Here is a 26,240-nt window from a genome sequence, read left to right on the forward strand (position 1 = left end):
GGATATACACAATACCTAGGATAAAAGAGTCACTATAATGAACAAGAGTCAACATCATTCTTTGTCTCCAACTCCTGCAGGGTAAACATGCAGGGGAAGCTGCAGCCCTTTACCATGGCCTGTACGCCCACCTGGCCCAGAACCATAAGAAGCTGGAAGGAGGCTCCCCACATCGTCAGAATGAGACTGCAGATGAGTGAGTACAAGTGTGAGATGCCACAGTGTGTGGCACTCTACAGTCATCTTCTGAGCATAAGAAATATGGTTGCTGCTTCACTTCTACCTTCCAAATTCATTCAGATTTTATTTGGGGCCAATATGAATCTAGATCCACATAGTACTAGAGATTTTGAAACACTCCTACCCTGGCTAAGGTGACACAGAAATAAACCACTTCAACTATGCTACATTAAAAGTTTTTAGATTAGCAAGATGAGAAATAAAATTTATATGCAGTGTTACAGGAGATGTTAATATCCGTAATTTATAAGAGACTCTCACTAGTCATTTATAAAAATGTTTTAACCACCAGTGAGTAAATTGAACAATAATCATTCATAAAAATAAGAGAGAGCTATGAAGGGTCACAAAAACAAAACCTCATTTCTAAGAAAATATGTAAAAAAAAAATATATATATATAGCTAACAATTTTGTATATTATGTGGTCTGGGTTCTACTATACTGGGTGGCATAAAATTGTTATAAATTTAACACTGTATGATTTTATAAAATGTTTCATAGCTTTAAAATGTTTCTATTCTTTACTGTAGTATAACAATTCCACTCATATTTGTTATTCATAGTTTAAAATGTGTAAATTTTACAGGTGTCCAAAACAAAATAATAATCATATAAAATACTTATAAAATGTGTAAAATTGATAAAAGTCAGAAACATCACTATGTGTCTAATAACAGCATGGTTTCAATTTTTAAAAATACATGGTATAATAGCATATTTCTCCACTTGGAAAAAGGTTGGGAAAAAATAGTTTAAGATGTTAACAGATATGGTAGGTTATATTTCATTAATTACACTTCTCTTTTATAACATTTTTGAGATTTGCACGTGATCGCTAAATTCTAAAGACTAATATACATAATTAAAATGTTTATATTAATCTAATGGCATTGTTTTCTCAAACTGTTTTGTACATACCATACATTGGTACATTCATTAAAAAAAAAATAATGGATCATAGGTAATGCTTTAGTGGGCATGCTCCATAAGTTTTCTAAGTATTTGTACCAATTTCTACAAGCTTTGAATGAGAATTCCATTTGCTCTACAGTTTTGTTAAAGCTCAGTGTAGTCAATACTTTCCAGCCATTCTTATGGATGTGTAGTGGTCCTTGGCTGGTGTTAGTTTGCACTTTGCTGACAAGTAATTAAGTTGATCAGCATTTTGATCTCCAGTGGCCTCCACGTGCCGCAGCTTGAAGCAGGACTTCGATTCCCAGCCAGAGATTGAGTTCTGGTCTCTGGGGTGAGAGCCACTAGACCAGGGCACAGTGACAAGACCTTGGCTCTTTGGTTTTTCTTGACAAGACCTTGGCTCTTTGGTTTTTCAGAAAAGAATTCCCACAAAGATGGAAAGTAGTGAGACCAGTAAAAGTTTATTAGGAAGAGAAGAGTACAGTAAGTGTGGATAGACCGCAGGCGGACTCAGAGAAAGAGAGTCACGCCCTTGTGGTAGTTTAAATTATCTGCTATGAGCATTCCTTCTAGGTTTCCTTTGGTGAACCATTTTAATTTGCCTGCTTCTTAGTCTGTATTTGGCTTATCTCAAGATCCTCCCATGTGTGTATATTCATCTCATAGCCAAGATCACTTACTGTGTTTTGGTACACTATTTTTTGACGTCCAAGGAACTTTCTAGTTGGGAAGGCTTCCTTGACTTTGAGAATGAAAAATATGTGACCTCTTATCTTTTATCTGGGTAGGGCCCAGCCTCCTCTCTCCATTGCCCTGTTTTGATATTTTGAAGTTTCTGCTCATAGGAAATCAACTCAAATTTCTTTCCATTAGGGGTGGGGGGAGAGGGGTTGTGGAGCACACCTACCTCATGCCTCAATTTCACATGCATAGAAGCAGTACACATATCCTCTTTTGTGAAGTATTTTTCAAGTCCTTTGTATATTTTTATAGAGTTATCAGTTATCTTTTATTTTTACTGCAGGAATTTTTTAATGCAGTATTAGGTACAAGCCCATCTTATGTATATGTATTTCAAAAAACCTTTTCCCACTCTATATCTTGTATTTTAATTTTCTACCTTTTAAAACAAAAATAATACCTTAATTTTAATGTAGTTCAACCTCTAATTTTTTTTTTTAAGATTATTGCTTTCCATGATTAAAGTCCTTTTAAAGAAATCTTTGTCTATTCTCAGGTCAGGAAGATGGTTTTATTTTATCTTCTAGAAGCTTTACTGTTTGCCTTGCACATTCAGGTCTGTGATCCATGTTACTTGATTTTTGTGTATCAGGTGAGGTTGGATTTAATATTTTTTCCCGAAATGGATTACTTTGAGCAAAAGATGCTTATTTTTCAAATTCCATTTTATTGCAGTAGTAATTTTGCCTTAAGTTAGATAGCTGTGTATGTGTGGCTCTGTCTTTATATTTTCTTTTTTTTTTTATAATTAATTAATTAATTAATTTTTAATTTTTTACTTTACAATTCTTTTATTCCACTGGTGTCGTTGCCCATGCGGCATCCATACCACATTGTTTTGAATACTGTAGCCTCATAATCAGTTTTTACATCTAGCTGTATTCAACTTTTAACTTAGTTCTTCAATTCTTTTCTTAAAATTGAGATAAAATTAACATAACGTTATGTTAGTTTTAAGTGTACAATATAATGTATCAGTATATGTATATATTGCAAAATGATCACCACATTAGATATAACGTCCATCACCACACAGTTGCAATTATTTTCTTGTGATGAGAACTTTTCAGATCTGTTCTCTTAGCAGTGTTCAAATATCCAGTATGGATTTTAACTAGACTCAACATGCTGTGCCTTACATCCTCAGGACTTATAACTGGAGGCTTGTACCTGTGGACCACTTTCACTCATGTCTCCCAGCTGTAATCCCACTTCCCGCCTCTGACAACCACCAACCTGTTTTCTGGATCCACGAGTTCATTTGGAGGAGTTTGTTGTTGTTCTTCTTTTTGTTTTAGATTTCACATATAAGTAACATCATATGGCTTTGTTTTTCTCTGATTTATTTCGCATAGCACAGTGCCTTCATGGCCCATCCGTGTTGTTGCAAATAGCAGGATTTACTCTTCCTTATGGATGAATAATATTCCATTACCTATTTGTACCGCAGTTTCTTTATTTGTTCATTGGTAGACACTTAGGCTGTTTTCATATCTTGGTTATTGTAAATAATGCTAACGATGTGAGAGTACAGATATCTTTTCAAGTTAGTGTTTTCATTTCCTTCGGACAAATGTCCAGAAGTGGAATTGCTGGATCATACAATTGTTCTATTTTAAATTTTCTTAGAGGGACCTCTGTACTATTTTCCATAGTGGTTGTACAACCAAGAGTGCGCAAGGGTTCCTTTTTTCTCCATGTCCTCACCGGCACTTCTTATTTTTTTCATAATGTCTATTTCTAACAAGTGTGAGGTGATGCCTCATTGTGACTTGATTTATATTTCCCTGGTGATTAGTGATGTTGAGCACATGTTCATGTACCTTTTGGCCATCTGTATGTCTTGGTTAGAAAAATATCAATCAACTCAGATCCTCTGTCCAGGTTATTTGTTTTTTTGCTGCTGAGTTGTATGAGTTCTTTATGTATTTTAGACACTAATTCCTTATCAGGTGAATGATTTATAAATATTTTCTTCCATCAAATAATTTGTCTTTTCTGTTTGTCAATGGTTTCCTTGGCTATGCAGAAACTTTTTAGATTTATGTAGTCCTTTTTATTTATTTTTTGCTTTTGTTTCTAGTGTCAAATCAAAAAAAAAAAAAAAAAATCAACACTAAGACTGTGAAGGGCTTACTCCCTGTGTTCTTTTCTAGGAGTTTTATGTTTTCAGGTCTGATGTTCAATTCTTTAATCCATTTGACTTTATTTTGTGTATGGTATAAAGTTGCAACCATCTCTGACATTTAAAGGATCAATTTCTTAACTTCAGATTAAAAATTTCATGGAAATCTGAATATCTATTCATTTCCCCTCACTAGTTTAGTGATTACTGATTCTTTTATGTGTGAAACCTCGGTGAAAATGTAAAATCTCATTAAAAAAACCCTCACATTTCACAATATGTGATAAGTATATATCATTTAAATTTTAGCTGGAAATTAGAGGAGGGAAGAACTGTTTTCAGTATATAAATTAGTAAATACATAGTCTGATATCTTACATATGAGTAAATAACTTAATTACACTGAGCATACAAATAAACTGAGTGATGTTGAGGAACATAAAAAGCCTACAGAAATGCAAAGTTATGCACATAGAGGAGCATTATAGGGGATTGTGACCTTTCATACCAATTTGTTCATGTCCTTGCCTCTATAGTTTCTCTCTTAGTTGTGTTAATTTATCAAGGTCCAAAACGTGGTATTTACCTCACTTACAAGATAATCTTGTTATAAACAATCTAGTTAACAAATGCTTTCAACAAAGAAAAGTGTTATTAATAGCTTTTTATGTCATTTCAAATCCATCAAATATGTATAAAACAAAACATTATTGCTTCCTCAAACCAGTGGTGACTATATTGTCTAGAAGTCCTGTGTTTCACAAAATACAAACAAAATAAAAATAAAACAGCAACTTGCCTACCTTGTAAAGCTTTCTCAACTCTTTTCTGTTGTTATTTTTCCTTAAAAAGAAAAAGGTGTTGCTCAACAGAGGATTTATTCCAACAGCCAATGTCTTTTTCACTTAGAAGTATATAGAGGCCATTTTTATAGCATTTCTTGAGCAACTTTATCTTTCACATCAGACTGATGTGACAAAATAGGAGATTTCAAAATAGTTTCTATACATAAACTAAAATGTTGCTTACTATTATTCCTCCGGTGTGCTTTCCACCTGCAATAAAAAGGTCCATTCTAAGCTTGTTCATAGAAGGAATAGACCTATGTTTAGTATCAAAGGAGAACTTAAAAACTGATCTTTCAGATAATCCGAAAGACAAACTACAGATCCACAAGGAATACTTCTCCAGAAGGGTTTACTTACTGTCAGGATAAATGGTGTGTTTGAAGGAAAGGGTAATAGCAGGTGTGAGAGTAGAAACTGTGGGTTTGATTCTGTATCAGGGATCACAGGGAAGGTCTGCAGTTAGTACACAACAGAGGCAATCAGTTCAAGTTCAGAGAGAGAGAGAGAGAGGGAAAGAGAAACACAAAAGAAGACACTCTAATAAGTAGAGGGCTTCAAGAAAGCACTGTGCGTGACACTACCGACACAGGACGCTGGCGTATTCTACCAGGAATAAAAGCCCACTTCACGACGTTCAGAGGCACTTCCTACTGTGTGCTCCTGGAGCACTTTGAACATGTTTGTGTTGACTGATTCTCTTAGTGCTGTGTTTATGATCAGCTGGAAAAGTTGGACATGAGAACTACTAATTTCTTTGAAACTATCTTGTTATTCTCTGTTTCCTTAATACCTACCTTGCATTTTATTAGACGGTCTGATCTCTAGCATCGTTTTAATTTGTTTTTCTTTATTTTAAGCAATATCTGACTTGAAACTCTGAGATTTTTCCCTCTTCTCCTTGAATAGGTTAGAGGGATGTGACTGGGCACATATCTGAGAGAAGAAAGATATAATTTTAATTAAGGCTACCAATCAGACCTTTGTTTACCTGAGTAATGGATACTTGGAGAAGATGAGAACAGAATTGTTTGGACAGAAGAAAGCAATTTGGAGGCTTAATAGAGAAGAGATAAAGCATAGGTCAGGACAGAAGAATTTGAGAAAGATAAAGAAATCCTAAGGAAGAATTTAAGTATGTTTCAGGATATGGCATATAGTATAAATTTTATCTATTGCCCTAAGGAATATTTGGTAAAATATCTACATTTTATTGATCCATTTTGAAACTAAAATTCTTTAGGAGCTGAATCCAAATACCAAGTCTTGAGTCAAGACTGGGTATTGGGAAAGAATAGGCAGACCACAAGAGCATTGTTAAAACCAGTTTATAAGGAGTAAGTAAAATAGCTCCTTTGTGAGGATAACAGTTAAATGTGTAATCATGGATAACATTACTAAGTGTTAACAGTAGTCAGCATTTATTGAGTACCTATTATGTATTAGGCATACAGTAATGACTTTTTGTCTATTCCTTCATCTAATCCACAATAGGCTATTGTAATATTTTGTTACAGTAATGGCCTCCATGAGCCCTACTCCTTTGTCTGGTCCCTTCCAACAATGACTCTAGCTTTGGAAGTCTGATTTAACTGACAGTATGATATCAACATAGGGGATGAAAATAGACATTTGATAAGCACTTGGACATTGGCACTTGCCCTTTAGGAATGTCCCTATTATCAAAAAGTGAAGAAACTCCTTTCATGGCATATTCACTAGCTGTATTTTTTAGAGTCTACCTATAAGCAATACCATGCAATATTTCTCTTTCTCTGATTTACTTCACTTAGCATGATACCTTCCATGTCCATCCACATTGCTACAAATACCAGTCTTTTATCCATTCATCTGTTAGTGGAAACTTAGGTTGTTTCTATGTCTTGTGTGCTCAACTCAGTTCAGTTCAGTCGCTCAGTAGGTTCCGACACTTTGTGACCTCATGGACCGCAACACACCAGGCCTCACTGTCCATCACCAACTCTTGGAGTTTACTCAAACTCACATCCATTGAGTCACTGAGGCCATCCAACCATCTCATCCACTGTCGTCCCCTTCTTCTCCTGCCTTCAATCTTTCCCAGCATCAGAGTCTTTTCAAATGAGTCAGTTCTTCACATCAGGTGGCCAAATTATTGGAGTTTCAGCTTCAGCATCAGTCCTTTCAATGAATATTCAGGACTGATTTCCTATAGGATGGACTGGTTGGATCTCCTTGCAGTCCAACGGACTCTGAAGGGTCTCCTCCAACGCCACAGTTCAAAAGCATCAATTCTTCAGCACTCAGCTTTCTTTATAGTCCAACTCTCACATCCATACATGACCACTGGAAAAATAATAGCCTTGACTAAATGGACATTTGCTGACAAAGTAATGTCTCTGCTTTTTAATATGCTGTCTAGGTTAATCATAACTTTCCTTCCAAGGAGTAAGCATCTTTTAATTCCATGGCTGCAATCACCATCTGCAGTGATTGTAGAGCCCAGAAAATTAAAGTCAGCCACTGTTTCCACTGTTTCTCCTTCTATTTGCCATGAAGTGATGGGACCAGATGCCATGATCTTAGTTTTCTGAATGTTGAGCTTTAAGCCAACTTTTTCACTCTCCTCTTTCACTTTCATCAAGAGGCTCTTTAGTTTTTCTTCACTTTCTGCCATAAGGATGGTGTCATCTGCATATCTGAGGTTATTGATATTTCTCCTGGCAGTCTTGATTCCAGCTTGGCTTCATCCAGCCCAGCATTTCTCATGAGGTACTCTGCATATAAGTTAAATAAGGAGGGTGACAATATACAGCCTTGACGTACTCCTTTTCCTATTTGGAACCAGTCTGTAGTTCCATATACACTTCTAACTGTTGCTTCCTGACCTGCATACAGATTTCTCAAGAGGCAGGTCAGGTGGCCTGGTATTCCCATCTCTTTCAGAATTTTCCACAGTTTGTTGTGATCCACACAGTCAAAGGCTTTGGCATAGTCAATAAAGCAGAAGTAGATGTTTCTCTGGAACTCTCTTGCTTTTTTGATGATTGAGCTTCCATGATAGCTCAGTTGGTAAAAATCCACCTGCAATGCAGGAGACCCTGGTTCAGTTCCTGGGTTGGGAAGATCCCCTGGAGAAAGGCAAGGCTACCCACTCCAGTATTCTGGCCTGGATCATTCCATGGGCTGTATAGTCCATGGGGTCACAAAGATTTGGACAGTATTGAGCGACTTGTGTGCTCAGTCATGTCCATCTCTTTGCAACCCCATAGACTGTAGCCTGCCTGGGTCCTCTGTCCATGGGATTTTCCAAGTAAGATTCCTGGAGTGGGTTTCCATTTCATTCTCCAAGGGATGTTCCTGACCCAGGGATTGAAACCCTGTCTCCTGGGTCTCCTGCACTGGCAGGCAGATTCTTTACCACTGTCTTGGCTATTTCTATTACTCTCTTTTAAATTAACTCTGTTTATTTGCCAGATTGGCCTAATCAAAGTTTCTTGGACACCATCTCTCATTTCCATGCCTGTGTATATTGTGTTCCCTCATTCAGAATATCCTTTCACATCTTTTATTAAGACTTACCAGCCATTATGGGGCTTCCCTCATAGCTCAGTTGGTAAAGAATCCACCAGTAATGAAGGAGACCCTGGCTCAATTCCTGGGTCAGGAAGATCCGCTGGAGAAGGGATAGATGACTCACTCCAGTATTCTAGGGCTTCTCTGGTGGTCAGCTGGTAAAGAATCTGCCTGCATTTGGGGAGACCTGAATTTGATCCCTGTGTTGGGAAGATCCCCTGGAGAAGGGAGTGGCTCCAGCATTCTGGCCTGGAGAATTCCTTGGACTACAGTCCATGGGGTCACAAAGAGTCAAACATGACTGAGCAACTTTCACTTTCACTCTTCACCAGCCATTATTATCTGTTAGCAATCACAGGAGCCGTAAAGATAGCAAACTGGTTTAATTTAGCATGTCATCTACACCCAGCTAGTTGTGTCTTCCTTGGCCACATCTTTGAAATGATGACTCAGGTGATGAAAGCTTCCCAATACATACCACAACTTGTTCAAAGCCCAAGGGAGAAAAAAAAAATTGTCTTCACAGTGTTCATTCTACACACTGATCTGACAAAGCATGATTGTTTTTGTGAATAAAAGATTTGTTTCAGATCTATTCTGATTATACCCCAACAGATACATGGAGACACACATGATGTTTTCACTTTTCTAACATTTGTATGTTCAAACATATGTAGTCCAAATATTTCAGACCTTTACAACATTTTGCATTGATGAAATACAGCCAGACATAATGTAAGATACTGAAGCATATTAAATGCATATGTTTGGTTTAATTGCTATTGTTTTTGTTGTTGTTTTAGTTGCTAAGCTGTGTCTGACTCTTTGTGACCCCATGGACTGTAGCCTGCCAGGCTCCTCTATCCATGGGGTTTCCTAACCAAGAATACTGGAGTGGTTGCTATTTCCTTCTCCAGCGGATCTTCCTGGCCCAGGGACTGAACCCACATCTCCTGCATTGACAGATTCTTTACCACTGAGCCACCAGGGAAGATGGCTGATTTAATAGTGAGGTAGAATTACTACTAGAAAGATCCATAGGGAAATCTAACTTTGCATTGTTATAAATGTAGCTCAACTAGAAAAGAGTTTATTTAAGACAAAATTGAGATGGTAAATATTCCTTAAAAGTTTCCACATTAAAAAAAATTAGTTACTTCGCTGTTCACCTGAAACTATCACAACATTGTTTGTAAATCAGCTATACTTCAATACAAAACAAAAAGTTTGAAAAAAAAAATAGTTACTGAAACTTTCAAAATGACAGAGATCTGTACAGATATCTTGCTTTTCTGAAAAACAAAATATTAACTAAAATTAAATCAAATTTTAGATTCTAAAAACTACTTCTATTTAGCTTGACAATTTGAGATGATGTTCTAAGGAATAAAATCATTTTTGACGTACCAGACAATTGTGATAATAAATTTCTGTTCTAATTGTTCATTTATTTTATATCAAAGCAGTGGTAATGAGAAAAGTCTAGTGTTAATGATAGTAATGAATTTACCTGCATAATTACTGTCACAGGTACAAAATGAATTGGAATCAGCAAATACATTCTTTACTATTTTTTCATGTCATTGTTAAAGAGGAACAGCCAAAGGAAGGGGGAGGGCAGTAATGTAAATTCAGGAGCCTCATACAGAGAAATACAGTTCTTTTAAAATATGTAATTGTCAAATATTGCCTCTCATCAGGGACTGAATGTCTGTTTGCCCCCTCAAATCCATCTGTTGAAGCTCTAGCCTCCAGTGTGACAGTATGTTGAGATGGGAGCCTTTGGAAGTAATTAGGTTTAGATGAGGTCTTTAGAGTGGGGTCCTTGTGACTGGATTAGTGTCCTTAGCAGAAAAGACTAGACAATTAATTCTCTGTCTCAGCCATATGAGGAGGCTACAAAGAAAAGTCAGCCATCTGCTAGCCAGGAAGAAAACTCTAGAACTGTGAGAAATACCTGTTGTTTAAACCATCTTGCGTGTGGACTTTTGTTGTAGCAGCCCAAGTTGACTAATGCACCTCTTAAGGTTCAGATTTTTAAAATGTATGCAGACCACCGGGCAGTGTTTCAAGTCAGACACTGCAGTCAGTGAAACATGCTGAAATAGCTTTAAGATACTGGTAAATATTAAATAGCTGATGAGTTTATAGAAAGAAAAAGGTCATTGTGTTCATGAAAGGCAAGGACTGCATCTTATCAATACTCATATCCTTGGCCTTAGCATGCTCAGCTTAGAAGTGTATGTGCTCAAAAAGCTTCTACGAATGAAAGAATGGTATTTCTGTTACTGCATATAATATCCAGTCATAACAATGACTGCCTATTGACTATCAGATAATTAGCAAAATTAAATTATAATTTTTTGTATTATAAAATAATGACTGATGAATGTTTGCCTTCATTATTTACCAATTTAGGAGACCACCAATGTTCATTTAAATATACACAAATAAATGTGCATGTGTTTATGCACAGTGTGTGTGTCTAAACACTCATGACATAATAGACAACTGTTTGTTATCCAGATCATATATGTGTACCTTTCATAAATTATGACCTTTATCTGATGAGATCAGGCCCATTCAGGTTGGTATGGCCATAGTCTATAGTCTGTGACCTCTATCTAAAGCTCTCTTCCCTCCCACTTTTTTTTGTTGTTGTTGTTAATCTTTGTCTTCCTTTGCGAATAACCAAGAAATACAATTTAGTGAGAATGTAGAAGATGGTTGATAATTATATTTTAGCATATAGTTGCATTGCTACCTGAAAATATGGACGTTTTAAAAGCTTTAAACTTTTTTGCAATATTAGCATAAATGCAGAAATATTTACCAGTATTAAGTATACGTCTTGATAAATTTTAAGCCAACAGACAAATAAACAAACCCAACATCTAAGCACCTCCATGTGAAAAAAACAGGACATTACCAGAGTCCCAGAGTCTGCTCATGCTCAGTGCATGCCCAGGGATCACTTCTAGCTCGTTATTTGTGACTGGGTTTGAACTTTACATGAACAGGACCATTGAGTGTACATGTCTGGCTCCTTCAGCTCCACATTGTGAGATCCATTTTATGTGTCATGGATAGCTGTAGGCTCTTAATTTTCATTACTATATAGTATTCCATTGGATGAATATATATATATATAGTACAGTTTACTAATCCATCCTAGTGCTGGTCACACTTCAGTTGCTTTTATCGGTATTGAAAATAGTGTTTATACATGTACTTATACATATTTTATGTATATAATTTACTTACATATTTTATGGACATTGTTTGGCTTTTACAAATGTTTCTTGATATTTTTTACATGTCTTTCAGAGAATGCATATCTGTATATTTTGGGGAGAGGCTTTATTAGTATAAAAGTATGTGTGTGATCATCTTTACAGTAGGCTTAGCAAAAAGTTTCCTAAGTAATTTGTCCAAATTATACTCCCACCAGCAACATGAGAAGGTTCAGGTTTATAGGCAGAACTTGGACATTATATAAATTTTAATGCCTAACCACAATCATCTTCTTTACTCCCACTCATAAGTTAAAAATGTACAAATGGGCAGATGTGCATAAAGGAAGGAGACCTAAAACATTAAATTCTGAAACTTGTTTAATAGAAACATAAATTTTCAGCTTATTTGGCTGTTTATTAATTTTAATGATTTGATTAAAACAGAGTGGATCTAATGAATTATTCAAGGTAATAACAAAATGATTATCTTAATTCTATTTATTTCTTCTCTATGAGATATCATACACACACACATACCTTTATCTAGATCCTGAGAATTTGCCAAGTAAATAAGAGTCATTTTTAGTGTTCTGCTAAAAGCCCCCACAGGAGAAAAAAACAATACATATTCATAAACAAACAAAATTAGAAGTCAGTGTTCTGAAAAAGAGTGCTCGAAAAACACCATGATTTTCAGCTTTACAGAACATATCATTGCACTCAGTGTAGGAGGTGAAGACAAGAGGCAATTTATTCTGCAGCTGGTTTCGAAATAAACACAGCAAAGAAAGATAAGGAGTGAAAGAGGGATAAATCCGCTGGTAGCAAACTTGATGGACAGACAGGCTGCCATTAACAATGCTGTTGCCTTTGTAAGTACAGAGTGATGTGGAGATACCCTGGCATTTATACTGTAGACATGGTCCTTAAAGATTTTACACCTCCAGTTCCTTAGAATTATCAGCTATCTACAGCCTGTCAGTCATCTGAGCAATCTTAGATTTTTAGCTCGCAGGCCAGGCAGATTATTGACAAAGCAATCCAGGGTGATCTAACACACCCTGACAAACAACAGTGAGGGGATTGTGTTTACCACGGTCACTGCACCAATTCAGTTAAATTAATTCTTAACACTGAAAGTAAACTTTCTCTTGATAAACATTCACTCCCTACCAGTGTTTCTCCCTGCCACCACTACATAGCACCAGCTTGAGTGGAAGTGTAATAATGCCCTAATATAAGGAATTTAATCTGGTGGGGACTAATAGACGCAAGGAAGGTATCTGTCTCCACAGCAAGAAGGCTAATGAGAGCGTCTGTAAATAAAAAAACTCTACCTTCAAATTGAATTAAAAATTTGTGACTTAAATACCAAAAGCAGATTTCTAAACTGGGTCTGCCATTCTGCCCTTAATTTACCCTTTCTCCTGGAGAAACTGGGTACATACAACTCAAGTCTAAAAAGTGAAGGTGACAAAATGATAATCATAAAACAGACAAAGACTGATTTAGTAAAATTCATCCCACGCAATTTTTTAAATTGTATTTTTTCCCAAAGGAAGTTTTAGTGTTTGAATAATGAATTCTTAAAGCTGGGGCAAGGCGAGTTTGGAGGGGACAAAAAATAAGTTTTGAAGGCAAAATATTGATACACCCTAAATTTTGACTGTTGTTTCAGGCACTGCTAACATTTGGAACTAATTTTTTGGACTATGCTAATTTTAAAAAGTATATTATTTACATATTAAATCTATTACATGAGTGCCATATGTAATTGCTATGTCGAAATCATTTCTTTGGTTGCATTGTTTGGATTTTAAAGCTAATTTTAAGAGTATTACACAAAAATTCACATGTTTTTCATGGAGAATTCTAGTGCTGTAGTAATTATCTGAAAATATTTTGTCTTTTAAATGCTTTTGAAGTACCTCTGGATGTATATTTATTTACAGAACTGTCGACATTTTATAAATGTAATCTGAATATTGGCTTTCTTCTAAACTAGGAGTTGAATATAGCTTCTATAAATGGAGAATTCTTATAAAATGCATAAATAAATTTGAAGATGTTTTATTTTATATGCAATCACAATATATTTTTATTGCTAAAAATAAGAATAAATAAAAATATGAAAATCAAAGTAATCAGATGGCTTACTGAAATTTCATTACCTTAGCCCCATCTCTTTTTATTTTTGGTAACATGAAGGATTTTTTGCTTGTGCATTTATTTTAGAATCTGGTTACTGTCTTTCTTTTAAAATCTGAAGAAGTACCTCAGATACTGAATAATCTCCAACACCCTGATCTTGCCGCTCTCTCTCAGAACTACCAAGTTCATTGCCACCCCAAGGTTTTGATTTCAGTTGGTGCCATCCCCATATTTTTTCATAATTTAACTCTTCACAGAAAGTGCTTGAGTGTCACCTTCTCCAAGGCGTCTTTACTAACCTTCTAATTAAAAGACCATCTTTTGTTCTTCTTTAATCCCCTCACCCTGATTTATTTTCTTTATGAAATATATCACTGCTCTAAATCACAGAGTTTACTAATCTATTTACTTTTTACCTATTTCCCCCACTAGAATATGAAATTCATGATGCCTGGATCTCTGTCTTACTGTCATTAGAGTATGTCTACCACTGAGAGGGTTGTAGGCATAACACTGTTGAAAAAATGAGGGCTGATTCTGATAATTTCAGTGGGAATGCCTAAAGGATAAATGGTGAAAAACAAATACTGGGATTGCATAGTTAACCCAATTTACTAGGTTGTAGAAAGCAAGAGAGAGACAAAAAAATTAAGATTACTATGCTTTCTACCATACTTAGCAGAGTACATAAAACAATATGTAAACTTGTCTAGGGGGAAGAATATGGTAAATTCACCTTTGGACATGTCAAAGCATCAAAGAGACATTCCTAGGAAAATATCCTTAGACAAAAAGGAATTTGAACAGTGGTTCTCTACTATGGGCTATTTTGGCCCCATGAGATATTTGGCAGTGTCTGGAAACAATTAAGTGTGTGTGTGTGTGTGTGTTACATTTGGGGGTTGCTACTGATATCTAACAGATAAAGGCTAGAGATATTGCCAACCATCTTGCAATCTGCAGGACAGCATCTCATGATAAAGCACTGTCCAGCTTCCGTTGTTAATATTGGTAATGTTGAAAAACTCTTGAGTTAAAGGTGCAGATAAATGTGAAACATTTAAAGAAGATGATTGAAGAAAGAAGGGTAGATAAACTATGTAAAATAATGATTGCAGATAAGTAACAGTACTAATTGACATTTATCTAGCTGCTGCTAAGTCGCTTCAGTCATGTCCAACTCTGTGCAACCCCACAGATGGCAGCCCACCAGGTTCCTCCATCCCTGGGATTCTCCAGGCAAGAACACTGGAGTGAGTTGCCATTTCCTTCTCCATTGCAGGAAGATGAAAAGTGAAAGTGAAGTCGCTCAGTCGTGTCCAACTCTTAGCGACCCCATGGACTGCAGCCTACCAGGCTCCTCTGTCCATAGGATTTTCCAGGCAAGAGTACTGGAGTGGGGTGCCATTGCCTTCTCCAATTTATCTAGCACTCACTATCTATCAGACATAGTTCTAGGCATTTTACATATTAACTCATGTAATCTATAAAGCAACCATATGAGATAGATAAGAGCAACAAGATTTTATAGATGAAAACATGAAAACACTTAAAGTGTAGTAACTTGCTTAAAATCATACAGCTAGAAAACTTTCGTACTAAGATTCAAAATCAGGTAATTGAATTCTACAGGTCAAATATAACTTTTGCAAACTGCTGCCTTTTACAGCAAAATTTTTTTTAAAAGCCAGCAAACCAGGCATAAGAAAACTAGGTAGAAGTTTAGAAAGCAATCTGAAGTTGAAGAAATCCAAGAGTATTTCTTAAATCAGCTATCCCATGGTGTCAGATGCTAAAATGAGCAAAAAAGTATGTCATGAGAATTGGCAAATGGTCATTGGTGACCTTCTTGGCAAACAAGGACAGGAAGTGACATTAACTCAAAACTGATTGATCATCTGTTCTGAAGGAAATGTGTTGTTCAGTTGTTTGAGATATTATCAGTATTGAGGCAAAGATGTTTTAAGATCAATAATCTTGGGAAGCAGAAAATAGATTGAGTCCTAAGAGTTTTGAAATAAAATTTTGCCTGTGAAGTTGCAGAAAGTTTGGAGAATGGAATAAGAATCAACATGAAGTACATTTTTAAAATGTGCAGCAAATGCCTGGATGAAATGTAAAGCATGGAGATCCAACCAGTCCATCCTAATGGAAATCAGTCCTGAATATTCATTGGAAGGACTGATGCTGAAGCCGAAACTCTAATACTTTGGCCACCTGATGTGAAGAACAGACTCATTTGAAAAGGCCCTGATGCTGGGAAAGATTGAAGGTGGGAGGAGAAGGGGACGACAGATGATTAGATGCTTGGATAGTATCACCGACTCAAAGGACATGAGTTTGAGCAAACTCCAGGAGCTGGTGATGGACAGGGAGGCCTGGGCATGCTGCAGTCCCTGGGGCTGCAAAGAGTCAGACACGACTGAGTGATGTAACTGAATTGAAACATCCACTTTTCTCCTTTTTCTATAAAGATGTAACTGATAGTACTGCCTGAGACCAGGTTTGGCATGGGCTATGATAAAATGTAACTGGCATAGGAACATCTCAGTTATTGTTATTGTTGAAATGACTGGCTATAGGATGAGATGCCTGTGGTCAAGGGAAGTTGGTTATATGAGGTGAAGTTTCCGGGGGTTGTTAGGAGAAATAAGAATGAGATTGGGAGTATGAGGGATCAGAAATGAAGAAGACTGTAGCTCAAAAAATTCCATTTTCATATTTTTTTCCAACTAGAAATTAGCTATCAATGAAAATTTTTATATGTTAGTAAAATTTATAAAGCTCACTTAAAAATAACAATAAATTTCCCTCTATGAAATTATGGATAAGGTAGCAATTTAAATTTTTTTTTATATCCCTCTTACTTAAAGTGCCCTTCTTGGACAAGCAGTGCTCTCATCACCTGGGGGTGGGTATCACTTGTTAGACATGCAAAATCTTGGACTTCATCCCAGATCTGTTGAATCAGAGTCTGCTTTGACCAAGATGCCCTGTGATGTGTATACCCATAAAAGTTCTATAAGCACTTACCTAGATTCATACGGATTTTCTTCTGTTTTGTTCTAAGCCATGGATCCTTCTTGTGAAATTTAATATTGTGTGACTCTGAGATAGTATAGTTGAATTAGAGGTAGAGACATACCTGGTGCCGTGTCTTTAGGTTAATCAACACTGCTCTTTCAGAAGTTTCTACTGTTCTGCCAAAAGCACTTTGCAAACCACTGGCTGAGGATATTTCATATCGACTCACATGTTGTAACATCAATGACATCATACTTGCTGGGTGACACTGGTTTGGTTACATGGAATGCTGAGTTTCCCCCATTCTTCACCGCAAGGTAGTTTAAAATTGACTTGCTATTGGTGTAATGACAGTTCCTCTTAATTTCCTCTTAATTTAGAGCTATTTGTTCAAATTTAAATTTATATGTACTTAAAAAATTTTTTTCACCTGATCGCTAGACTTTTTTTGCATTTCACCAGGTTTTCCTGAATGTCCTTTTTGTGTTCAAACCCCAATTCGGGGAATCACATTACATCTGGTTATTTGGGTTCCCCAGTCTCTTCTGGTTTGTGAAAGAGTTTCAGGCTTTTCCTGCTTTCATGATAGTCTCAAGGAGTACTGGCTAAATACCATGAAGAACCATCACTTAAATCTCGGTTTATTCAGTTTTTTCCAACACTAGTCTGGGATTATAAATTTTGGAAAGAATGTCAGAAATATAAAGATCTATTCTTATCACATGTTGGAGAGACTTAATATCCACATGGCATCACTGATAGTGTTAGTTTTCATGGATTGGTTGATGGTGTGTTTACTGGGTTTCTCCACTGTAAAGAATTTTTCTGTCTGATTCTCATATTTGGAAATGAGTTACTATGCCTCAAGGGTCGGGGATGAGGTGCCACTTTCTAGAAGGTAAACTATCAAGTATGTAAATTTTTAACTTAATTTCTCACAACAATTCCACATTAGATGGGAGCTCTCTATTTGATGGGTGGCCTCTTGGTTGGAGGAAACTTACCTTAATCTCTGCTTCCCAGCATTAAGAACAATGCTTGGGATGTGGTATGCATTTCATTAGAATTTGCTTCAAAAAAGAAATAAAGTAGTTACTTTTTAAAATAAAGTAAATTATGTCACAGATCACATGGCCTTTCAGTTTTCAAAAAGTTAATTCTCCTCAGGAGATAAATTTAAGACTCACTGCAGGCCAGAGGTTTTTAGAGTTCATGCTGCTGCTGCTGAGTCGCTTCAGTCGTGTCTGACTCTGTGCGACCCCAGAGACAGCAGCCTACCAGGCTCCCCCGTCCCTGGGATTCTCCAGGCAAGAACACTGGAGTGGGTTGCCATTTCCTTCTCCAGTGCATCAAAGTGAAAAGTGAAAGTGAAGTCACTCAGTCGAGTCCGACTCTTAGCGGCCCTGTGGACTGCAGCCTACCAGGCTCCTCCGTCCATGGGATTTTCCAGGCAAGAGTACTGGAGTGGGGTGCCATTGCCTTCTCCATACCAAACATAATGACCAAAAGATTCCATTAAGTCCTCAAAATTTGTTCAAGTTAACCTATTCATTAGATTCTGTAGTTTTATTATTTATTATTTTATAAAGTGAACATTGATTTAACAATATATTGCTGTAGCTACTAAAAATGTAAACTATATGTCAACTTATTAAGTGGAACTATAGAATACTGATATCAATTTCACCAAAATAGTACCTCTAATTATATCTGTGTTATATCTAAATCTGTATCTATGGACATCTATGTAATGACCTCTTTTGAGTCATTTACTGCCAGTGAGTCATTCTAAAGGATAATGATAATTAATTTACAGAATAGCTCAGATATTATGGAAACGTTTTAGCAGTGATACATTTTGAAACTCAAAATTATTTTCCCTATGTTGCTGCTGCTGCTAAGTTGCTTCAGTCGTGTCCGACTCTGTGCGATCCCATAGACCCACCAGGCTCCTCTGTCCCTGGGATTCTCCAGGCAAGAACACTGGAGTGGGCTGCCATTTCCTTCTCCATTCCCTGTGTTAACTATTTTTAAAAAAGAAACCATAGATGCATATATAACAACATATATTTACATACAATAATGATATAAACACTGGCATGTTTCTTTATCCATTAGTATGACATGCAAATATATACATGCATATGTACATTTAAGCCTTTGCACAAACAAGACTGAAAAAATAGATGCCTTTTTTATGGTACAAGATCACACAGGAACTCTCTCCATGTAGCACAAAATTAATCTAGAGAAAACTTTTCTATTATTTCTGACCTCTGGATAATTTTCTAGTTTGATTAGGAATAAAGAAAAATGCTACAAACCTTTTAAGCAATATATTGTTGAATCAATTACCAGTGCTCACAGAAAAGGAAGCCAGCTATATGTAACAGTGATAATTTGTATGTTTAATTATTTATAAGGGTGCAACCGTCAAATATCTAAAAATCTTTCCATAAAAAAATCTCCATGTAAATCTTTGTGATACACAGTAATGCTACTTTATCTTTGCTTCCAGCAGTGTGGCATAAACCCTTTTCATTAGCACACGCCTTCACTTAAGGGGATTGCTTTAGCAAAGAGATCCAGCACATCATTATGACTTTTAGAGTTAAGAGATGACTGTGGCTAAACAATAAATACCCCCTCCTATTAAGATGCATGAGGAACAGCAGTACTAAGGTGTTTTATATTTGGTTTCCAGACAACACATTGCAGTTCCGGCAGAAACCCAGGGATGCACTCCAGAGAAGCACATAATGAGGTCAGATGGAAAATCTTGTCTTGCTTCAGATATGAATTCAATCCATCCTTTCTTTCATGTGAGACAATATTCACAGAAGGAACTGCTGCTGACATGTTTTAACTTCATTGACACTGAAAATCTTTTCTCTTCAGTTGGTGCTTTTAGCTTCCACCTGAGTAGAAAAATCTATGCCGAATAACATTATCAGAGATGACCACAAACAAACAAAAATCTGATTATGTTTGTTTATTCACCTCTTGCTATATTCACTATTCAGTGTGTCAGCTAATTTTTACCTTATAAAATATGAATAATGAAAATCAATGCTGGTTGAGGCGTTTTTTGTTGTGGTTGCTATATTTTGTCTTCCAAGCCTAGAGTCTTGTAAATCGGGCAGGAGAAGCAGAAGATATAAGAGTGGGGAAGGGGATAAAGAAAACAGATAATGGTTTTATATTTTCAAAACCACAGCTTTGGCATTTAACTGTCACAAGGAAGTTCTTTACTTTAAAACCGGCCCCAGGACCTGTGTGATTGTGTGAAGTTAGAACAATGTGTCAAGACTTAGTTCCCATCTTTTATGCAACTGTTTGAATAACTACCAAAGAAAAAATTCTGTATTATTTGAATTAAAATTTAATCAAATTAAATTAATCTTCTGCGCATTAAATAAAATCTGTGCCTAATTATAAGGAATAACAGAGTAACCTGAATCTAGGAATTGAGTTGTCTATGAGAACACAGAGGAGACAGCAGATATATACATGGTCTTTATTAAAGATAACCAAGTATGATAAGGAAAAATGCTATAAATAATTTAAAATACTGATGTTTCTTTGTATATTCTATGTCTCAGAAAAGACTGTGTTGAAGCTTTGGTCCCGTAAAAAAAAAAAAATAGCTACATATGCCTTTATTTGTGGTATCTGTAACTTGTTTAACTTTGCTGTGTTTTGCTTACTTTGTGAGAAGCATGCACACAGGAATGTAATAAAAATAACTGAAAACTGATAAATCAGCATGGTTCACACATCCAGCCTCAATGTCCTCATGCAGCCCTTGGGAGGTCACCGTTCTAGTCAGGTCCTATACTCAGAATCTGTGCTTCCTCATCTGTTTAAAAAAAAAAAAAAGTGAAAATGTGCTTTTTAAGATTTTTTTTGCGATGACTATTATTCATTTCTAAAGGAGGCTAGACTGTGATGATATGTTTTTATTTGCATAAGATAAGGGCATGAAAACTCACTCCAGTATTCTTGCCTGGAGAAGCGCATGGACAGACAAGCCTGGCAGGCCACAGTCTGTAGCATTGCAAGGAGTTGGGCATGACCGAGGACCCTTAGCGTGCAAGCAAGGTCTAAACTAGAAACTACTTTTCCTGGACTATGTGCTCAAGTTTTGATGATGAATAACTTAATCTCTGCATCTTTTAAGAACAAGTACAAGACCTATTTTAAAGGGGAGATTTATTATCTCCTAAACAGTGTACCTTAAGTTTCATAAGTGAAAGTGATAGTCACTCAGTTGTGTCCGACTCTCTTGCAACCCCATGGTCTGTAGCCGACCAGGTTCCTCCGTCCATGGGATTTTCCGGACAAGAATACTGGAGTTGGTTGTCGTTTCCTTCTCTAGGGGATCTTCCTGACCCAGAGATCGAACCCAGGTCTCCTGAATTTCAAGCAGCCTCCTTACCATCTGAGCCCTGTTGGAAATCAATACATGTTACTATCTTGTCATTTTGAATATAATTTTGAAGATGTAAGCTTTATCTAAAACTCACAGTGAACGTTTTTGACTAGAATACTTGAATCTATATGGCAGCTTTTGAACCTATCTACTTTCATGGAGACCCAGAGTCAAAATGAAGATAGAGCCACTACTGGGGCTAAAAAAGAGAGAGTCAAGTGATGTTTGGTGAGAAATACAGTTTTGAATGTAAATCTAGTACTTTCTTCTTAATGAGGTACCAGTTCTGAAAATTGCCAACACAGCTTTGCATGCAGTAAACACTGAATAAATGAATACATGTTGAATACATTTAAGACCATATATAAATAAATAGAAAAGTACAATAAAAATAGAAAAGATACTATTGTAGAAACAGCACATTCATTATCTATGAGGTGATCACAAAAATGTTTAGTTAAATTTTAATCAATTTTTATATATTTTAGTTTTATGTTTTATTCCATTTTCTTCATCATTAAACTTAAATAATAGATGACATATTTTCATTTTCAGAATTATCAAATATATAGTTTTATTTTAAAATTACATTTTAAATTGTAAATGTACTGTTTTTTCAATAAAAATAGTTCAAAAATCATAAAGTGAATACTTAAGTCCGCTTGATACTCCAAATTTTTTTGCCCACTCCCAAGAAGTTTACTCTCTGTTAGGAATTGTTTTATATGTATATCTGTATATTTGTATATGTATAAAATTAAAGCTTTTTATTGTGATAAAATATGTGCAACCTAAAATTTTGCATTTTAAATATAAAATTCAGTAACATTGATTACATTTACAATGTTGTGCAACAATCACTACTATTTTAAACTTTTTATCACCTCAAACAGAAACTCTGTTCCTATTAAGCAGTAATTCCCCATTTCCTTCTACTTCCAGCCATTGGTAACTGATTGAATTTACCTATTCTATATATTTCATGTAAATAAAATCTTACAATATTTGTCCTTTGTGTCTGGCTTGTTCCATGTAGTATAACATTGCCAGGGTTCATCTGTGTTGTAGCATGTATAAAAACTTCATTCTTTTTTATAGCTGAATACTATCCTATTGTGTACATATGCCACATTTTATTTATCCATCATCTGTTGGTGAACACTTATTGTTTCTACTTTTTGACTATCGTAATAATCTATAATGAACATTGGCATAAAAGTATCTGCTTGAATTCCTGTTTCCAATTCTTTGGGGGTATCCATTCTATAAGTTGTTCTCCAGTAGAGTTGCTGGATTTTATGATAATTCTGTTAAACTTTCTGAGGATATATTTAACCATTTTTCACAGTGGCTGTATCATTATATGTTCCTTCAATATATGAGAGTTCCGATTCCTTTGCTTCTCTACTAGCATTTGGCGCAGAGGTTAAAGCGTCTGCCTGCAATGTGGGAGACTTGGGTTCGATCCCTGGGTTGGGAAGATCCCCTGAAGAAGGAAATGGCAACCCATTCCAGTATTCTTGCCTGGAGAATCCCAGGGACGGAGGAGCTTGGTGGGCTACAGTCCATGGGTCGCAAAGAGTCAGACACTAAGTGACTTCACTCACATCACTTTCACTAGCATTAATTATTTTTGACTAAAAATAAATCCTTCTAGCCATCCACACGTGTGTGAAGTGGTATTTTGTGATTTTGATTTACATTTCCCCAATGACAAGTGATGTTGAGCATCTTTTCCTGTTTAATTGACCATTTTCATTTGTATTTTTGGAGAAGTATCTATGAAAGCCTTTTGTTCACTTGTCCACTTTTTAATGGGCTGTTTGCTTTCAGTTACTGACTTGTAGGAGGTTTTTAAGTAAAAATTCTAGATATTAACCCTTATAAATATGTAACTTTTAAATATTTTCTTTCACTCTGTAAGTTGTCCTTTCATTTCCTTGATAATGTTCTTTGTTAAACAAAAGTTTTTAATTTAGGAACAGTGTAAGTTATCTACTCCTTTTTTGCCTATGTTTTTGGTATTCATATCTAAGAATGCACTGCCAGACTGGAGGTCATGATTTGTTTACATTATATTCTTCAAGAGGTTTATGTTCTCAGCTGTACTATTTAGGTCATTGATTCCTATTGATTCATTTTCATGAAGTAAGGATCCAGTTTCAGTTTTTAATAGTTTTAGCACCATTTGTTTAAGGAGCTCTTCTTTATTAAATAAGTTTGATAACTTTGTCAAAAACTTTGTTGTAGGTACATGGGTTTATTTATTCTCACTTATGTTCCCTTTGCCTGTATGTCTCTCTTCATACCAGTGCCGTAATGCTTTGATTGTTTATTTTTTGCTATACAATAGGTCCTTGTTGGTTGTGTATTTTGAATGTAGCAGTGTGGACGTTACCTTCCCAAACTCCTTAACTATCCCTGTCCCCCAGCAACCATAAGTTGTTTTCTGTGAGTCTCACTCTCTTTTGTAGGTAACTTCACTTCTTTTCTTTCCTCTTTTCAGATTTCATGTATAGAGGATGTCATACAATATTTCTCCTTCTCTGTCTTACTTCATTTACTCACTATGATACTCTCTAGGTTCATCCTTGTTTTTGCAAAAGGCACTTTTTCATTGTTTTTGGCGGCTGAGTAATATTCCATTGTGTAAATGTTCCACATCTTCTTCACCCACTCCTCTGTCAATGGACATTTAGGTTGCTTCCATATCTCAGCTATTGTAAACAGTGATGCAATGAGCACTGGGGTGCATGTATCCTCTCGGATCAAGTATTTCTCCAGATATATGCCCAAGAGTATGATTTCCAGGTCAGATGGTAGCTCTACTTTTAGTTTTTTAAGGAACCTTCACACTGTTCTCAATAGTGGCTGTACCAATTTACAGTCCCACCAACAGTGTAGGAGGATTCCCTTCTTTCCATACCCTCTCCAGCATTTTCTGTTTGTGGATTTTTTTGATGATAGCCATTCTGACCTGTGTAAGGTAATAATCTCATTATACTTTTGATTGGCATGTCTTTAATCATGTTTATTAGTCATGGCATCTGGTACCATCACTTCATGGGAAATAGATGGGGAAACAGTGGAAACAGTGTCAGACTTTATTTTTGGGGGCTCCAAAATCACTGCAGATGGTGACTGCAGCCATGAAATTAAAAGACGCTTACTCCTTGGAAGGAAAGTTATGACCAACCTAGACAGCATATTCAAAAGCAGAGACATTACTTTGCCAACAAAGCTCCGTCTAGTCAAGGCTACGGTTTTTCCTTTGGTCATGTGTGGATGTGAGAGTTGGACTGTGAAGAAGGCTGAGCACCGAAGAACTGATGCTTTTGAACTGTGGTGTTGGAGAAGACTCTTGAGAGTCCCTTGGCCTGCAAGGAGATCCAACCAGTCCATTCTAAAGGAGATCAACCCTGGGATTTCTTTGGAAGGAATAATGCTAAAGGTGAAACTCCAGTACTTTGGCCACCTCATGCAAAGAGCTGACTCATTTGAAAAGATACTGATGCTGGGAAAGATTGAGGGCAGGAGGAGAAGGGGACAACAGAGGATGAGATGGTTGGATGGCATCCCCGGCTCAATGGACATGGGTTTGGGTGGACTCCGGGAGTTGGTGATGGACAGGGAGACCTGGCGTGCTGCAGTTCATGGGGTCAGAAAGAGTCAGACACGACTGAGCAACTGAACTGATGCTAAAGTATAATTTTTTTCTTAAGTTTATTTATGGACTGTTCATTATTAGTGAAACATAACTTATTTTTGAGTTTTGATTTTGTAACCTGCAACTTTTGCTAAATTCACTTAGTTTTGGTATCTTTCTGTGGATATATTTTTTAATATATATAAAATCATGTCACCTGTGAACAGAAGTAGTTTTACTTCTTCCTGTGCAATTTGAATGGCTTTTCTTTCTTTTCCTTGGCTAGTTGCTCTGGCTAGAACTTTCAGAAAGAATAGTTAATACAGTGGTGAAGGTAGATATCTTTGTCTTGTTCCTGATTTTAAGAGGCATCTAAAGATCAATCCTCATTGAATATGATGTTAGCTTTGGGTTTTTCATAAATGTCCTTTATCATATGATGAAAATCCCCTTCAATTCCTAGTCTCATTGCTTTTTTACCCCTTATCATGAAAGTGCATTGAATTTTGTCACAAGCTTTTTTCTGCATCTAGTGAAATGATCATATTTTTTCATTCTATTGAAGTGACATATTGATTTTCTTGTATTAAATCATGACTTCCTTGGATAAATCTCACTTAATCATGTTTTATAATTATTTTAATATACTTTTGGAATTGGTTGGTTAGTATTTTTTAGAATATTTTTTGAGTCTATATTCTTAAAGATTGTTATTCAGGAAATTTCTTTGTGATTTCTTTATCTAATTTGTTGTCAAGGTATTGATGGTCTCACAAAATGAGTTAGGAAGGATTCTCTCCTCTTCTGTATTTTGGAAGTGTTTGAAAAGAATTGGTATTAATTTTCCTTTAAAAGTTTGATAGAATATACCAATGAAGCTAACTGGAAATGGACTTTTCTTTCTTGGTAGGTTTTTGAATTCTAAGTTAATCTCTCATTTTAGGTCTGTTGATATTTTCTACTTTTTCTTGAGCCAGTTTATATTTTTTGTGTTTCTAGAAATTTTTTCCAGTACATTTTGATTTTCTAATTTGTTCGCATATAATTATTTACAATATTCTATTATAAACATTTTTGTTTCTTTAAATTTGGTAGTTAATAGTCTTTCCTCTCTTTTCTGATTTTACTTATTTTTACTCTTTTTCTCATCAGTCTAGTTAAATGTTTGTCAATTTTTTTTTTTTTGACTCTTCAAAGAAACAGTGTTTGGTTTTATTGATTTTATTCACTTGTTTCCCTTTTCTCTGTTTCAATACCTACACCCTAATCTTTATTGTCTTTCTCCCCTTCTAGCCTTGGGCTTGGTTTTCTAGTTCCTCTAAGTATAA

The sequence above is a fragment of the Oryx dammah genome, unplaced genomic scaffold (assembly GCF_014754425.2).
Source record: "Oryx dammah isolate SB20612 unplaced genomic scaffold, SCBI_Odam_1.1 HiC_scaffold_5, whole genome shotgun sequence".
In the NCBI taxonomy this organism is placed as follows: domain Eukaryota; kingdom Metazoa; phylum Chordata; class Mammalia; order Artiodactyla; family Bovidae; genus Oryx; species Oryx dammah.